Source organism: Engraulis encrasicolus, chromosome 16 (genome assembly GCF_034702125.1).
Source record: "Engraulis encrasicolus isolate BLACKSEA-1 chromosome 16, IST_EnEncr_1.0, whole genome shotgun sequence".
In the NCBI taxonomy this organism is placed as follows: Eukaryota; Metazoa; Chordata; class Actinopteri; order Clupeiformes; family Engraulidae; genus Engraulis; species Engraulis encrasicolus.
The window spans coordinates 22,650,193-22,667,001 of record NC_085872.1 but is presented as its reverse complement, the minus strand read 5'-3'; the positions used below and the strand labels follow the sequence as shown (position 1 = coordinate 22,667,001).

The 16,809-nt window shown below is 45.7% G+C and overlaps 1 protein-coding gene across 1 annotated transcript in view; it reads left to right on the top strand.

Annotated features, from left to right (window-relative positions):
• Positions 1-16,809, top strand: part of LOC134465377 (serine/threonine-protein phosphatase 2A regulatory subunit B'' subunit alpha-like) — a 93,286-nt gene that overhangs the window by 6,815 nt on the left and 69,662 nt on the right. Inside the window, exon 2 of the mRNA XM_063219010.1 lies at positions 11,952-12,004. The gene's annotated coding sequence lies outside the window, so the exon portion shown is untranslated. The remainder of the gene's footprint in view (positions 1-11,951; positions 12,005-16,809) is intronic.

Here is a 16,809-nt window from a genome sequence, read left to right as displayed (position 1 = left end):
CACACACACACACACACACACACACACACACACACACACACACACACACACACACACACACACACACACACACACACACACACACACACACACACACACACACACCACCTCACCCCACCTAAGGGGTGAAAGAGAAAGTGAACCATACTCTGTATAAGGCAAGGTCATAAAGTGAGCCTGGCCCTGTTTGAGGGTGTGTACCACAGATGTAGCCAAGTCCGCTACTACTGCACGCTACAGCGGCACCACAACCTTGTGTTTCGCTTGCCAGCGCGCTCCTCTCGCTCGCTCCAGCTGTGTCGGGCCGAGGCGCCACATCATCGCCTGTGATAAGCGGCCCTTCACATCGGACTTTACACCCTGTCACCCACGACTCGTGAGCCGGCACAACCCTTATTTAGAAATAATAACCGTTCCCTTCAGCCCCGCTACGTGTCTAGCCGCTCGTGGTCTCGCAGGCCGGCGGGTTGTGTTGTGTTGTTGTCACCGGGGTGTTGCTGCTGCTTTTGTCTTATTCGGTAAGGTGTCGCTGTTTATGGATGCATGTCTCATCGTCGTGCTGGTGGTGTGAGGAACTTGTCCTGCCATCATGTGAAATTGTGCTCTCAGTGCACTCAGCTCAATGCTGTGATGCCACTCCAGACTCCAGAGCTCTTTGTGATGGATGACGTTTTGTAAGATGGCAATCAGCACTGACAATTTAAGGCCTTGCTACCACGCCGAGGCAAAATAGAGGTGATGCTGTGAGGAAATGAAAATGTTGTGCATGTTTTTTGGGTGATGTAAGCCGAAGCATGTCTTTTCTTATCACCAGTGGAGTATCACATCTGCCCCAGCCCTGGCAACAATAGCCATGATTGTGGCCCAATGTTTAGTTTTTTTTCTGTCTGTCTTTCTTTCTTTCTTTTTTTTGCAAGGAAGGGTTGATCCAGATTTTCTGGCTAATTGGTCTTGACACATCTTAAATCCAGCTGTGGATTGAGTCTGTACTGTGGGTGGTGGGTGGTCTGTCCCTTGGGCCTGTCAGGTGAGCCATCTGATTTAAATCAGAATCGTGGAATACATTATCCACCCCCTCCGAAACACACCAACACCAACACTTGAAATGCAAAACCCATGTCTCACTAAACTGAAACGAAAGCCATGCAGCGAAACTTGCACTGAGACCATATGAAAGGACCCCCCCCACACACACACACACCCTTTATTGCATGATTTCACTGACAGAAAATGTGTGTCAATGGCACTTTCTCATCAGCAACAGCAGCAGCGCTAACCATGAGCAGTTGTCATGAGCTCAGTTGGAGCAGTTTCCCTCTGCACTGCCTGCTCTCATCCAGAGCACAGTGAAGCTCCACATCACCCATGAGCAGCGGCTAACGTGAAGCCCAGTCCATTGACTGCGCTCCGGCGACCACAACAAGGCACAAGTCGAGAATACACCCACCACCACTACCCATCCACAAGCCCACCCACCCACCAGCCTTACCCCCTCACTACCCCCAGTCCGCCCCGTCCCCCTCCCCACCACCCCCCTCCCCTCTCTCTCCAGGCCCTCTCCAGAGTCAATCTGAATGTCATGGCTTGGGCCCCGCAGCCTGTGGAATGCGTCTCTCCGTGAGTAAATGGCTGTCCACTGAGTGGCCAATTGTTGTCCTCCTCCTTTCCCTCCAACACTGGTCTCCTTTGTGCGCCGCGCTCTGCCACAAGAGCGGGCCCGAGACATTCTCCCAGTGCCAGGAGGGCGGCCAAGAGTTCCAGAGGAAAATTATAAAGGGAGAAAGTGAGAGAGAGAGAGAGAGAGAGAGGCCGGGAACGTGAGAGAGAGAGAGAGAGAGAAAAAAACAGGGTCCCCAAAAGAACAAAGCCATTGTGTGGCTGCTGGAGCATGTTTCACTTATTGGCATGGTCACAACACCATGAATGGGAAAATAATTCATAGCCTTTTATTTTAAGCTGCAGCTTAATGGGCCGCACGACAAAGAAAGCAATTGCCAGTGCACAATGTAAATGAATCAAACATACAGCCACTGCAAGAAGTGTGTGTGCGTGTGTGCGTGAGTGTGTGTGTGTGTGTGTGTGTGTGTGTGTGTGTGTGTGTGTGTGTGTGTGTGTGTGTGTGTGTGTGTGTGTGTGTGTGTGCGCGTGCGTGCGCGCGCGCGCGTGCGTGCATGCGTCTCCTTGCGTGTTTGGTTGCTGAAACTGTTTAGAAATGTGGTTTAGGATGCTGTCTTCATTGCAGTCCCTACTCTTTAACTTGCTGAAATCCAAATTCAAACAGTTCTTAAGTTATAGCATGTGGCATACTGTGCTAAAAGACACTTGATGTGCATGTTTAATACTGTCATGGCAGTAGGTAGGTTAACTTGAGTGATGCAACATTTTGGAGGGAACAGAATGTTTTAAAGTTTTGAAGGGATTTTTCGTAAATCCGCAAAAAAGACCACTCGGATTTGTTCACATTAGGGGTGGGTGATATGACGATAAAAATCGTGAATCGTGATATCGAATACAAGATCGTCTCGAATCTGCCAAAGTGAAGAAATCTGGTAGATCGTCTTGCAGTGAGGATGTTTACTATCAGTATCAAAGTGATGTTTACTTACTTGTGTTGTTGTCTTTTATTCTTTACATTATTGTATTCTAATTGTGCACTTTATGAGAGTGTCGTTAGTGTGTTAACATTTTATTAACTGCAAATTACAAATTGCAAGCATATCAAAATTGATTCTTGTTGTTTTTAATTTTTGGATTGAAGATTGTGATAAATCGAAATCGAGATTTCATGTTTAAAAATCGTGATACAGTGCCCTCCATAATTATTGGCACCCCTGGTTGAGATGTGTTAAAAGCCTTAAAATAAATTCAGTGTTTATTGCAGAAGAATACTGTCACACTGAAAATTGTAGGAAAATGTAGCCTTCAACTGAAATGAATTGTAAGAAAATAAAAAAATCCCTGACTGAAAAATAATTATTTTTCATTAAATCACCTGTTCCACAATTATTGGCACCCTTAACAATTCCCAGGAAATAAATATAATTGAAGCATTTCTGTCATTTCTACAGTAGTTTACAAAGTTTACCAGAGTATGTAGGAACATTTAATTAGTAATTCATCACTTCCTGTTTCCCTGGGGTATAAATATGACGTGACACCGAGGCCATTTCTCTTATCCACTCTTAAACATGGGAAAGACAAAGGAACACAGCATACAAGTGAGGCAGATGTGCGTCGACCTTCACAGGTCAGGCAGAGGCTACAAGAAGATTGCCACTCAACTGCAGCTGCCCATATCCACTGTGAGATGAATAATTAAGAAGTTCAAAACACTGGAACAGTGGTAAACAAGCCTGGACGAGGACCCAAGTTTCTTTTGCCACCACGCACAGTGAGGAGGATGGTAAGAGAAATCAAAAGATCTCCAAAGCTCACTGTTACAGAATTACAACAAATGGTAGCATCCTGGGGTCACAAAGTCTCCAAATCAACCATCAGGCGCTGTCTACACACCAACAAGCTGTTTGAGAGGCATGCACGGAGAAAACCTTTCCTCACTCACAATCATAAACGCAAACGTCTGGAGTTCGCCAAGCGGTATTGGGGCTTCAACTGGGACCGTGTGCTTTGGTCAGATGACACGAAGATTGAGCTTTTTGGCAACAAACACTCTAAGTGGTTCTGGCGTGCCACGAAAGATGCGCATGCTGAAAAGCACCTCATACCCACTGTGAAGTATGGGGGTGGGTCAGTGATGCTGTGGGGCTGTTTCGCTTCCAAAGGCCCTGGGAACCTTGCTAGGGTGCATGGCATCATGAATGCTTTGAAATACCAGGACATTTTAAATCAAAATCTGTTGCCCTCTGCCCGAAAGCTGAAGATGGGTCGTCACTGGGTCTTTCAGCAAGACAATGACCCTAAACATATGGCCAAATCTACACAGAAATGGTTCACCAGACACAAAATCAAGCTCCTCCCATGGCCATCTCAGTCCCCAGACCTCAACCCCATTGAGAACCTGTGGGGTGAGCTGAAGAGGAGAGTACAGAGGAGAGGACCCAGGTCTCTGGATGATTTAGAGAGATTCTGCAAAGAGGAATGGCTGAAGATCCCTCTTTCTGTCTTTTCCCATCTTGTGAAACATTATAGGAGAAGATTAGGTGCTGTTTTGTTGGCAAAAGGGGGTTGTACAAAATATTAACACCAGGGGTGCTAATAATTGTGACACACATTATTTGATGTCAAATAATTATTTCTTTATGTGGGATTTTTTCCCCACTGAATAAATGCACTTTCATTGAAGATTGGATTTTTCTCTTTTTTTCCATTAAGGTCCCATATTATTTAGAAAAAAATAATAATAATTGGAAGCTAAAAAACACATCTCAACCAGGGGTGCCAATAATTATGGAGGGCACTGTATGACATTTTTGCCATTTCGCCCACCCCTAGTTCACATATGGAATATCAATGGAAACCAGTGACCGGCCCACTTCCTTGTTTGTTTTCTCTTGGAGCAGCGCCGCAGCAGGCCAGCACAATGAGCGCTAGATGAGCTGTGCCTGAGCTCTTTAACACATGGGGACGCCGGCCGCTGCTGCAACTCATTTTCAAACATGACCTAAGCTATGAGCTTATGAATCACCAGAGAGGGAGAGAGAGAGGGAGAGAGAGAGAGAGAGAGAGAGAGAAAGAGAGAGAGAAGATTGAAAAGATTGACAGATTGGGTGAGAGAGGGGGAGAGAGACAAAGTTATGATGGCAGCCCCATTAGAACTGATGTGGCATCAATCATGGAGGGCTCATCACACTGTGAGCCTGGGTTGGGTGGGGTAGGGTAGGGTAGGGGATAGCCTTCGGCTACATCCAGAACTGCATCACTATTCTTAGACTGGTATTGCAAGCTGGCCCCAAGGCTCCATCCAGGTATGACTCAGTCTTTGGGCAGGTCCAACTTTCTTTTCAACCTCCTGCGTAATTTTTATGTGATGACCTGTTCTTTCTAACCAGCCAATCATCCCGTTTGCTGAACGCCCAGACTCACCCCCTGTTATGTCTTGTACATGCTCTTCATGGATTCAATTGGAATTTTTTGTAGTGAAACTGGCAAAGACGAGTCCGTTGTTGTTTAGTCAGCTACAACAGCTGTTCTGCTTTGGGAGTTTAAACCCCCTCTACAGGCATGCAGGCACGCATGCACGCATGCACACACGCACGCACGCACGCACGCACGCATGCACACACACACACACACACACACATGCACGCACATTCATCCATTTACAGTGGGAAACTATGCTCATGTTGCCCCCTAATACTGTGTAGAGCGAAAGGGAGGAGGGGAGGAGAGGGAGGGAGAGCAAGCAAGCGAGTCAGAGATAAGATTGTACATTTTGATGAGACCCTTGGGCAATGGCGAACAGGGGACAAATCAAAACAGCTTTTTATCTTGTTCCATTAACTCTGCCAAAGTCAGGCTTAAAACAACATGTGTTTGTTTAAAAACATCCTCAGGCTCCGTCCGACAGCAAAGAAAATGCCAGAAGAGCGTGGTCCACATTCTGGTCCAAGGCCTCTGGGAGCGCTGGCTGTCGCTCGGTGGGGTGGGGTGGATGTATAGAACCTCAGTATAGTGTTTTACGGTAGGGATGCACGATGTGAAAAATTTCGGCCGATAACCGATATTAACCGATACCGATGTTTTTTTTGTTTGTTGTTTTTGTAAAGAGATAACATTTAATACAGACAGACAATGATGCAAACAAACTGAATTTTTGAATGTCCTCTTATTTCCAAAAACACTTTTTAACTCCTTGTGATGAAATTAGATAAAAAATAGAGACAAACTAGAAGACAAACAATGAAAGTCATCGTTAAGTCCAATCTTTTAGAACCGTAACATATAAAAAAAAACATCGGTGTTAACATCGGCCCAGTTTTACCCATCGGACCGATGTCCGATGTGTTGAGAAATGTCAAATATCGGCCGATACCGATACATCTGGCCGATACATCGTGCATCCCTATTTTACGGGCCCCGGCCGCGGTGCATGTGGTCGTAAGGGGGCTGGCACTGACCGACCGGCGGCGGATGGAATTGTTGTGGTCATCGCAGCAGCAGGAGACTCGGGGGGGGGACAGACCACCCGCACTGCTTCCTGTTGTGGTCTCCTCCTCCTACCCCTCCCCACCTCCTCTCTCCTCTCATCCCTGCCTCACTGCCTCCCCTCCCCAGGGCATACTGTACGGTACCTGTGGTCCAGTGTGATCCAGAAACCAGCCTCCCTTGCTGGCTGCTGGCTGCTGGTATTTCTGGAGGCTTTCTGGGGAAAGCGTGTGGGGCAATGCACATGCAGCTAATATTACAGTAAACGCAATGTTGGAGCCAATGTTAAGGCATTGATTTTTTTGTTTGAGGAAGTTCCTCTATGTTTCTGGTGGGCTCCGCCGAGCCAAGCGGTCTGCCATGCTTTGAGAAACTTGCCATCGGGAGGAAGTGGAGCCCAATCAAAATATATGGCTTTGATTAGAAGGAGAAAGTAGTAAAGTAGAAAGGGCAAGAGGGAGGGAGTCAGGGAGGGAGGGGAAGGAGGGATGAGGGAGGAGAAGGAGGGATGGGTGTAGCATTTGAATTCAGATAATCGTTTTGTAATTATAGCTGCAGATGCCCTGAAAGGGGTAAACATTGAAAACAAAGCCAACGGTTGGTTTACAGATTCATCACAGCTAAAATTCTCACACAAAAAAGGCTTCTTCGCCGCCACCACATGTTTTGGACCACTTCACCATTTGGACTGTTGTTGATTGAAAGTCTTCAGAGTTTAAAAGCAATCTCGGGAGTCACAGGAGGAGGTTAGGTCGCGTTCAGAGTGTGAATATCAGCTTAAGGTGATCCTGATTATGGGAGCGGTGTCCCAAGTGTTGAAAAGCCCTTGAGTCAGCCTTCTCCTTAATTGCATTTGGAAACCGCCCTGTCTGTTGTTGGTAGCAGCCCAGTTTGGGAACACTGTGTAACAGAGAAGATGGGGGAAATGTTGCAGCATGTCTCAGTAGCGGCCGGGCATAGACACATTGTCACCACGGAGAGCAGCATGCTGTTTTTAGACAATGCTGTCGACGTGGTCTGCGCGGACCGTGTTTATTTAGGTTAGCCTCAGCACCAAGTTCTCCCTTAATGAGCTCACAATGCACCACTTTTTCACAGTGCTGGTGTTAGTTGTAAGCTGTTGTCTTGCATAAAAAGGACAGAAAAAAACCCACATTGAAACACCAGACTGCTTTTGCAGACCCTGGAGTGGCCCGAGTTTAGGTGGTTTCCATGGCTACAACAATGACTGTGGATAGGCCGTGGACAATGAGTGGATATAGTGCTTGCAGGACAAATCAAACCCAAGGGTAACTGTTCTTATGGGAAACGCTGCAGAGGTTGCTTGCTGATGCTTTTTTTTTCTCTTGGTCTCTCGCTTGAGTCCCCATGACCACTATTACTCTCGCTAGTTCTGAACGTACAGAATTTTATAGAACCTCATAACCAATGAAAAGGCAAATCCAAAGGGTAGGTGAAACGTGTGTGTGTGTGTGTGTGTGTGTGTGTGTGTGTGTGTGTGTGTGTGTGTGTGTGTGTGTGTGTGTGTGTGTGTGTGTGTGTGTGTGTGTGTGTGTGTGTGTGTGTGTGTGTGTGTGTGTGTGTGTAGGTGTATGATTGTATGGTGGTATGCAAAATCACCTAATGATGGGGTGAGTAAGTGTGTGATGATAGGGATTCTGTTAACTTCCCTTGTGTGTGTCATCGTAATAGAGTAGGTAGAACAGGGAAGACAAAGGGGGAGGGCAGGGAAAGGCTCGATATTATAGTTTTCCGTGTGTTGTGCTATTGGAAGAATTAAACCCTAGACTAATTCCTCAGCGCACCTTGTAGCAAGCTGTGCACTGAGGAAATCTAGTTTTGGCTCCATCATCACTGTTTTGTTTCCATAAAAACTTTCCTTCACACACAGTAGAATAGATTTGAGATTTTTTAAAGAACACCCAGACATCACAAAGACATTACCTGCGCTTTGGAAGATCCCATGGGATATGTCGCGCAACTCAACCAGAAGTAGAGGAGAGGTAAGATGAGCGTCGTGCAGCAGACTTAAAAGTTTGCGCTGTGTAGAATTCGGTACAAATACAACCTGCCATGCGTACAGTGTTTTTTGTTTGTTTTGTTGGGAATTTTCCCCTGCAGCACTTGAACTCTTATTGATTCATGTCTCACGTCAAACAAAGGGCTGTGGCTACACTGATTACAAAGTTTGATGAAAACAAGCCTGTAACAATAAGCTAGGCAGTGTCTGGAAAATAAGAGAGCATGGTATTGACCCAAGGGCAGAGCTGTTTGTACAAGCATGGCTATAAAAGGTCACCTTCAAGTAACTCAAGCTAGAGGTGTGAGGCTGACTCAGAATCTTCAATTATTGGCTTTGGTCAATTATGGTGAAGATGGGTCTTTGGAGTATCTTTAAAAGCCTTTAGAAAGTAATTTTGGAATTCAGTAATGTGAATTTTGGAATTCAGTAATGTGAATAGACATTGAATACAGTCGGTAGTATGTTGCCATTTAAAAACATTTTTTTTTTACAAGTTTGTAAATTGGACACATGAGAATGAGAGACAGCCTGCATAATATTGTGGGTTTAAAGTGCTTAAGCGATTCATAAAGCGATGTTTCCTCTCTGGAAACTGTCCAATAAACATGCTTCTGAAACTATTCACACGCTTAATTAGAACATAGAACATAATCCTGTCAGTGTGATTTACACTTCTGATGAACTCTGGAGAAGGCTAAGAATGAAGTCAAGAACATTGCATAATACCAATTTCACACTCACCAGTGACCGGTCCATAGCAACACCCTGGATGTTCAGGTCACAACAGCACCTAGCAGACAAATTGGCACGCAGATCAAAGTTAGCACATGTGCATGAGTGATCCTGATCTCCAGTCACACCCCATTACCACAAGCTGCTTGAAGTCCCTGCCCAGTAACAGCTCCCATTAGTGGTTTGATTTTTTTTTTGTCTTGCTTGAGAGGACAGCACTCTATTGTGGAATGGGGAGTGCCCCTTTTTGCCCAGCGTGTGTATGTGCATTGATGCCTTGGGTGGAGAGAGTTGTAGGCTGGGTGATGCTGCGTGTGTGTGTGTGTGTGTGTGTGTGTGTGTGTGTGTGTGTGTGTGTGTGTGTGTGTGTGTGTGTGTGTGTGTGTGTGTGTGTGTGTGTGTGTGTGTGTGTGTGTGTGTGTGTGTGTGTGTGTGTGTGTGTGTGTGTGTGTGTGCAGTGAGTGATCAGTGTCTGGGTAGGTTCTGAGGACATGTTGTATTTCGTACGCGTGCCTGCAGGCAGTGCCATTATCTGAGAGGCGATGGCGGTCGGTCACCCTGCACGCTCTGATAACATCCCACTTATCCTCAGTGATGTTTCACTAATCTTTGCCGGGCACAGAAGCTCCCGTACGTAACCGAAGCATTAATTTCCAAAAGTAAGTGCAGCATTAAAACCAGCTTTAGTTACAGAAAGAACAGTAGGATCACCAGTATTAATCACTGCTATGCTAACGTGAAATGCCCAAGGCTATTACATATTTTTGTAAGAGAAGTGGAAATATCAGAGTTTAAGGCAATTGAAAGCATTTGGGCACTTGCGCACACAGTGTTTTTTTCATTGGGTTATCTTGGTATCATGCCAGGACTCTTTTGTCACGTTTCAATTTTTGAGCAGCAATGTTGAGCGTTACCTTTTTTTGGCTTGCATTTTCGCATTGCATGCTTGTCAGTGCCTTTCTTTCAGCAGGTAGCCCTTGGAATTAAAAAAAGGCAGAACAGTTGAACATCAAAATGATAAAGGGTGCATTCTTGCTGCTGTTATAGACACGTAATCTGAGGAGATGTTTTGAGTGGATTTGGTCCAATGTACACCTCCGAAAAAGCCAACAGTGGCCTGTTTGAACCTGAAACAAACCCAGAGACCAAAGAGTATCATTACAAAAGAGCGCAGAAGAAGTTCTGCACCTCAAACATCTGATCAGTGCAGTGCAGTGGTTCAGACTCAGAGTCAGTCGGATGGTCCTCCTCCCCAAACGACCACAGTAGCTCTGAGAGTCATCCCTGCTGAATTTTTAGAATTCAGGATATGCAAACCCTGTGCTATATTTACCATGAGCGCATATACGTCTGCAGCATATATCACTGCGGCGAATGCAAGGCACATTCTTTTAGAATGTCGCAGGTTGCAAAGAGGGATACCATAATTTTTGTAGTGGGATCTGACCGTTTCTTGTGCTGCTGTGACATTTTAATGGTCTCTTTTGATCCGGGGTGTGTAATGACAGAGCCACTGTTGTGTCTTGTTTTTATGTGGAGAAGAAGAAGGGAGGTGAGGTACTTCTGTCTTAATTTGACAAGAGAAAAAAAATGAGGCACATTGACCTATACTTCACTAGAGAGAGAGAGAGAGAGAGAGAGAGAGAGAGAGAGAGAGAGAGAGAGAGAGAGAGAGAGAGAGAGAGAGAGAGAGAGAGAGAAAGAGAGAAAGAGATGCATGCATATATTTACAGTACATGGAGTGGTTTTGTAGACCATAGAGGAAATTATTTTTCTCCTCTGTCAATGTTAGCAGAGCAGTATATTGGAGTATAGTAAGTCACTTGAGTGATTCTTTTCGACTCTACTGCTGGAGTGTTTGTGTGCTGACAGGGCCCTCTATCTCTTTTACATAATGACAGCTTTTAAGGCCTCGCGCTCTCTCAATATGCCGTCCACGTATGCACCTCCAACCTAGCCAAGCTGTGGAAAGCCACATATCATAAATCAGCCGGGCACTCAACACATTTACACTGAAACAGACTTTCTGAATTGATTTTATACTGTTAGTGTCCCTTTTTTCTCGGGCAGCACAACTGTCAAAAACAATAGGGACTGGGTAATGCATTATTTTGCACAACTATTAATTTTTGGAATTCACATGTACGTGACTGCTTTTTTTTTTTGGTCTTTTTTTTTACTTTATTTGACAGTACAGTGTGAGAGATGGACAGGAAGCGAATGGGGAGAGAGACAGGGAGGGGTCGGCAAAGGACCCAGGCCGGGAATTGAACCCAGGTCAGCCACATGGTAGATGAGTGCCCTACCGGTCGGCCACAGCAGGGCCTGTGTATGTGACTTCTAACATAAGTCACCTGTTCTGTTGAATAAAAACCCAGAACAATTCAAATACACATATATAGTACATATTTGTTATTTTTTAATTATCATCACTCACTCCTACTAAATCTTAATGTGAAAATGCTCCATCCCTCCTGACAGGTTATCTGTCATGTTATTGTGATGTGACCTTGGAGGTGATGAAAATACAACAGGTGCAGAGCTGTAGATTTGGGAGTAAAGCCACAGCTACTAGTCCGACAGCAAGCACTTCTTTGCTAACATTGCTGAGCCAGTTGGGGGTCCAGACCAGTTCAGGAATTTGGGGGAGTGTTTGGATTTAGGGGGTATAGACGTCAAACCTGTGGACCTTATATAACCCCTTTTAATGTGGGTCAGGTTGGTCTTGTTTCAGAGAGAGAGCCCCATGCTGGTCATGCCTATAAGCTTTTCAACCCATTTAGGCTCCCACTGGGTAGCGCAGGAGAGGTGCAGACATGAGAGGAGGAGAGAATAGCCTCTGTAGTGGCTCTCCTCATCTGTCTGACATACAGTACTTGTACATATGCTTCAAAGCTGCTGCTGTGTAGTGTATGTGTGTGGGTGTGTGGGGGTGTTTGTGTGTGGGTGTATCTTTTTTTTTTTAATCTCAGAGTGATTGTGTCTGTTTTGTGTCTGACCCGATGTACTGTATGTTCCCTGTTACTTTCTACTGTATGTATTTTCAGCAGTGATGTTATTAAGGCACATGTTATTTCTTTTGTTTTGACAGGAATGGCTAAGACATTGGCTTCATTGGCGTCCTGCTGTGACATGGCCTCTTAGGTAAGGAAAACACATCTTGACATCTCATTAAAAGCCTTCATTATTTAGTCTGGAATCGTTGTTGTTTACACATTATTCTTCATGATGCAGCGATTATGGGGCAAGTGAAACCAGCATATTCATATTTTTATGTGGCTGCTGTCTGGGTTCATTGTAATTGTAGCCTCCTACCACTCAAGGGTACTACTGTAAAAGATTTTGCCATAGAGGGAGTACTGTTTCTATTGTTTTTCATACTCCTGGTTGAATACATTTTTCCTTTATATTCCCTTCCAAATAAATCTCTTTCTTTACGTAATCACAATCTCTCAAGCAAGCAGGAATGTCATTTTAGATAGTCGCAAGAAATGGAAAAAGACAACAAAAATATTTTCTCTCTTATTAACAATTCCATGCATAAAATCCCAACTCAGATTTTATCAAAATTGCTGTAAACGCTTCAGGGTGGGATGCTGTGGGATTCAATTTAAGATAAGCGATGTATTTATCAAATCCTGAAATGGCAATAACCCCGTTGTGCAGGGTGCTTGCAGGCCACACTTACCTTCGCCACATCCCACGGCGCACACTTGGCTCACATTGACAACACAGGAGGACTGTGGCCCAGAGGAGAAAATACAGGGACTGTGTTCTACTTGGCACTGCCTCTGCCTTCAACTCAATTAGAGTTCAATCCCAGATCTCCATATAGCATGATGTAAGTCATGCCACGCAAGGAGTGAGCAATACTGTACGTCCTCCTAACGCAGCAGATAAAACCGTTTCTGTTGGTGACGACTTTGGCATTTCGGAGAAGGGAAATTGCTCCATGGGTGTGTAGGAGGGAGTCTTACAGCCACAGCTGAGATGACATTTGATTTATTAAATGAGTGTACCTTGACCTTGACCTTGACGACAAGGTTTCTGGGGCTAATGATCAACACTGTGCTAAATGGAATTAGTTCCGTTTCAGGAATAACGGTTGACATGGCGTGCTTTTACCAATTGGCTCATCGAGAGTTGTTTTGCCAATGTCAGACACGTTTGTCAATGTTTGTCCTAGCAATGTCATAGGAAAGAGCTTAAGTGGATACCAAATACTGTTGAAAGAAAACCATTTTCTTGTACACCCCTTAGACACACAGTCTCATATTCTTTATATTTTCTATATTCGACCAGACAGGGTTGAACTTTTCACTGACATTTTCCCTCCGCTCATGCTGTCTCAGTAATGGATGCAGTCCTTTTTGTTGTCTAAAAATGGCTGCGCCGGTGCAGACAGCTTAGAAAAACATCAATTATCCTGTAAATACTTTTTCGAAAAGGACTGAAAGTGAGTGACACAACTAAAATGTGCTTCCCTTCCATGTCCAAAACGCATGCTAGAACTGCTGGGTTCCACTAGCTGGCTAGCGTGGCTTTTTATATGGACCGGAAGGTTCTGGATACATGGCATGGTGGTTTTAAACTTGCAGCTGTCCTTGAGGCGATTGCCATGAAGCTCCCACTTGCTTATTATTTCCCTGCCCAAGTAACTTCTGTGCGAAAGCACATCACAGACCTTACAGTCATTATCATCAAAAGGACAAAAGGACAACCAGGACGCCTTTGTTGGAGTCTGGCTGAATAATATTTGTATTGCCTAGTTGAAACAAAGTGGGCGTGTTTCCAATTACGTTCCGCTAGACTTTTTTTGTGGCGCACAGAGCATCTTTAGTATAGTGCGGACAGCCTATGCTAAATTGTGCCTGGGGACTAGATGGATAACGCCTTCAGCAAAGAGAAGAGGTTGCACAAACAGTAGTTCTGGTTTAGACAGATGTGCAAGGCAGCCATGTGTGCAGTGTTGCCAGATGTGTCTGACCGAATCCCGCCCAAAAGCTTCTCAAAAACCGGCAAATTGCGCTAAATTCCGCCCAAATTCAACAAATTACATTGACTTCTATGGGCCAAAAACGGCTGAAAAAAATGCCAAATTACCAATTTTTCCCATTTTTACCCGCAGACGCCCATCCAAAGTAGCCCAATTGGGCGGGCACCTGCCCAATCTGGCAACACTGCATGTGTGTGGGTATGTGCGTAGAGGTGATTGACCACAGTGGCTCAGTAGGTAATGGAGGCGTGGGCGGTGAGGACACTCTCAGGGCAGAAAAAAACTGCAGGAAGATGCTTATTACGCTGAAAATTGATTAGTATTTTCCTCACGGAGACTTTTATGCACTGCCCTCTGTTGTTATCCAGAGCAACTTACTGTGTGAACCGTAAATGAGCGTGTGTGAGAGAACTGGGGGAGGTGCACCGCCGGTGGCAGTTTGACCCAGCCCTAACTGTCTACTGCATGCGGTGCCGCCACTGCCAGTGTTGCCAGATTGGGCTGTTTCCCGCCCAATTGGGCTGCTTAGGATGGCCATGTGCGGGTAAAAATGGCATTTAGCAGAAAAAAACGCCCAATTTTTGCCATAGAAATCAATAGAATTGGGCGGGATTTTGTGCTTCTAGGCGGGTTTTGAGCATTTTTTGGGCTGGAAATCATCAGCCTCATCTGGCAACCCTGCCCACTGCCTTTGCTCCAAGCACGTGTGCTTGTGTGTACTTACCGCCCTGCTTTATAGGATGGCTCAAACAGAGACCTGCAAGCTCTCGGGGAAGAATAATGAACTTAATTGGGACTATTAACTGTAGTTTGGGCTTTAATTATTTGTTCTGTCTTCCTGACAAAATTGGAACAGGACAAACTGTAAAAGAAAGAAAGAGGAAAAAAAAGCAACTCAGACTAACCACTCCACTCCACATGACTCACACACAGTGTATTGCTCATCTTTGGCTCTGCTTTTTTGGAACTTCTCTTCCCTCTCTTTACCTTTCCAAAGCCAGCCAGCCAGCATCCGGTCGCCCAGTTAAAGGGGCTCCAGATAGGATTAAAAGTTTAATTAATCACGGTCCCGAGTCAGCCAACGCTTATGCGAGTCTTTAGTAAGTGAACGATGGCTCTTGTGATGACTTCCACGGTCCGCTGTCAGAAAACCACACATGCAACTTTTGGCTGCGTGGTCCGAGGGAGTGTCGTGGGAAACACACTTATCGTTTGAAAACATCGCTTTACATACCGTTTTCAGATTTGTATCCACTGCTGGCATCCCGGGATGAAAAACTACTTTTCACTACGAGTTTTGAACAGCGTTTCTTCATTGCGGTGTAGATTTTGAGACAGGCATGCCACGGGCAGCGTGCAAATGACGTCATCCAACCTAGTGCCTCTTTAATTCTCAGATGTGGGGCAAAGCGAGTGGCTATGCAGTGACGCCCTGCTTGCATGCACGCCAGCTGCAGTGGCTGACCCAGGGACTGAGAGGGAGGCCTCTGTGGCAGTCACGGTCGCCATCCCCCAGCATGATGGATGGAGATCCTCGCTGAATGTGTGTGACACGAATCGCTCTGCTGCTCCATATCTCCTCTCCCTTAAATCACTCCAGCTGTCTGAGAAAATAAAAACTCCCCATCCGGAGGGGTCCTCCTGTTGCTCCCACACTCGCTCCCCCACCACCAAGGGCCCCAGGGCTACAGTAAGCCCCCACGTTCATGCCAGTGGGGTGGGGGGTGGTATATGGCTTTATTTTCAAAGCCATGACAGAGAGAACCCTTAGATAGATTTACACATCATACATGTCGCTCGCACGTGCCCTGTACTGGCATTTCCAAACCGCCCGTAAATGCTTCTATTAACAACAACAAGCCAAGACTGTACCTGCACTAGCAAGCCTTAAGGGGATAAGACACATTCCTCTGTCTGTACAGAATTAAAGTCCCGTGAGTGGCAGGACAGATAAATCTCAGACTCCTTTACAGTAAAAGATGGCCCCTTCTATCTGTGTCACATGTTGTCTGATTGTGTAGAACAGTGTTTCTCAAAGTTTTTCAGACCGAGGACCACTTTTTGTCCCACCAAAACATGTTCAGGGACCACCTGTCAACTGAATTGACAGTTGAGGGGTGCTAATTTGACACTGCTAATTGCCATGCTGATCACTTAGCCTACTTTTTATTCACATTTACCAGCCAGTCTTATTGTGATCAGCTATGTTTAGCTTTGTAATAATTATGTTACAATTACAAATATAGCCTACTGCTAGCTCGTCTTGGAAAAGTATAAATCTCCTCACGGACCATCACTTTGAGAACTACTGGTGTAGAAGTTTCAAGTGCGCACACAGCTCAGGACTGCTGTCTTGGAAAGTAAACAAGGCACTCATCTGATGTATGCAGCTTAGTTTCAGGATGGCGTTACCTCTCGGTTCTTCAGGTAACCCCATCACCACCCCCTGGTGGGAAAGGGACCCTGGCTGCCTGTTTGTCTCACGTGTGACAGGAATTAGACATGAAGGCGTGTAGGTGTAGGTGTATGTGTCTATGAGCGTGTGTGTTTGTGTGTGTGTGTTATGAGAGAGGGGGCGGAGGCAGGGTTGTGGTGGGCGTAGTCAACCTGAGGCTGCTGGGATGCAGACCGACAGCCTCACTGGCGTCCCGCCTCAAGAGGGGGTGGCTAGGTGGCTCGCTGGCTGGCTGGGAGGAAGTCACATTAAATTTGGAGCCCCTTCTCACCCTGTGGTCAGGCAGTGTGGAGCCACTCTGTCTCTGCCAAACAGCTGAGGAGGGGGACGCGAGAAGCCCCCATGGTGCCTCTCAAACCGCCAAGCGACCAGACCTTGCTGTAGTCGAGTTTGGGGTTGGAGGTGGGGGGGGGTTGCATCGGGTGCATAAACACCAAACTAAGAATAGCTGATAAACACGACAGCTTTCATGAAAAGGGAAAGGGATTTTTTTAAAAG